Genomic DNA, 1,495 nt, shown 5'->3' with positions numbered 1-1,495 from the left:
AAGAATGGGAGAGATCATTTAAAATATGCTATAATAAGTTCTTTATATTATACTTAAAGAAGTATAATATTAATTCAAGGAAGACTATGATAATATAAGGACACATACTGTAATCCCTATGGCAATCACTAAAATAGTTAAAAACGAATGGACGAGTTAAGATGGAATAACTTTTTCAAATCCTTGGTTAATTTAAAAAGAAGGAAATGATGAAAAGAGGAACAAAGAACAGACAAGGCAGTGGTGGTCTTAAATTCAAACATATCAATAATTACTTCAACTGTGAGTGGACTAAAACTACAATTAAAAGGTAAAGATCTTCAAACTAGACAAGTAGGAAACACACATTATATGTTGCTTTCAAGAAATGGCCTTCAAGTATAGACACAGCTTAAAAAATAAAAGATTGGGAAAATTATACCATGCAAACAACTAATCAGAAGAAAATTGTAGGGGCTACATTAATATCACAAGAAGTAGAATTCATGATAAGGAGTATTACCAGAGATAATGGTAGGCATTTCATAACGATGCAATAAACAATTTATTAAGAAAACATAACAATCCTAAATGTGTATGCATCTAATACAAAGCTTCAAAATACTGCAAAAACTGACAGAGCTAAGGGAGAAAAAGACAAATTCCAATTAAAATTGGAGATTTTAACATTTCTTTTCCAGTAATTGATTAAAACATATATATTAAAGATTGTTTTCCAACCAGAGCCCGGCAGAATGACTCCCACAAAGAAGGGTGGAGAGAAGAAGAAGGGCCAGTCTGCCATCAACATGGTGGTGACCAGAGAATACACTATTGACATTTACAAGGGCATCCATGGAGTGAGTTTCAAGCAACGTGTCCCTCAGGCACTCAAAGAAATCCTGAAATTTGCCATGAAGGAGATGAGAACTCCAGATGTACGCATTGACACCAAGCTTAACAAAGCAGTCTGGGCCAAAGGAATAAGGAATGTCCCATCTCATGCCCATGTGCAGAAAACATAATGAACATGAAGATTCACCAAACGAGCTCTATACCTTGGTTACCTATATACCTGTCACCACTTTCAAAAATCTACAGACACTTAACGTGGATGAGAACTAACTGTTGATTGTCAAATAAAGTTATAGAACCACAAAAAGTTAAAAATTAATAAATATATAGAAGACTTGAACAACACTATTAGCCAATTTTAAGCTTATTGACATTTATAGAACACTACACCTAACAACTGTGGAATTCACATATTTTCCAAGTGTATATGGAATATACATGAGATAGATCAGCTGCTGAGCCATGAAAGGTCTCAATCCATTTTAAAGAACTGAATTCATACAAAGCATATTCTCTAAAAATAATAAAACAAATAAAAGTATGATCTTTCATACAACAAGTCAATAACAAAAAGATATCAGGAAAATCCCTAAACATCTGGAAGCTTACCAACAAAGTTCTAAATAGCCCATGGATCAAAAAAGAAATTCCAAAGGAAATT

The 1,495-nt window shown here is 33.0% G+C and overlaps 1 pseudogene; it reads left to right on the top strand.

Moving 5' to 3' along the window:
- Positions 1 to 734: 734 nt before the first annotated feature.
- LOC132492287 (large ribosomal subunit protein eL31-like) lies at positions 735 to 1,104 on the top strand (annotated as a pseudogene).
- The last annotated feature ends 391 nt before the right edge of the window (positions 1,105 to 1,495 follow it).

Source organism: Mesoplodon densirostris, chromosome 6 (assembly GCF_025265405.1).
Source record: "Mesoplodon densirostris isolate mMesDen1 chromosome 6, mMesDen1 primary haplotype, whole genome shotgun sequence".
In the NCBI taxonomy this organism is placed as follows: domain Eukaryota; kingdom Metazoa; phylum Chordata; class Mammalia; order Artiodactyla; family Ziphiidae; genus Mesoplodon; species Mesoplodon densirostris.
Note: the sequence above shows the minus strand (reverse complement) of the source record. Positions and strands in the feature narration are given on the sequence as shown.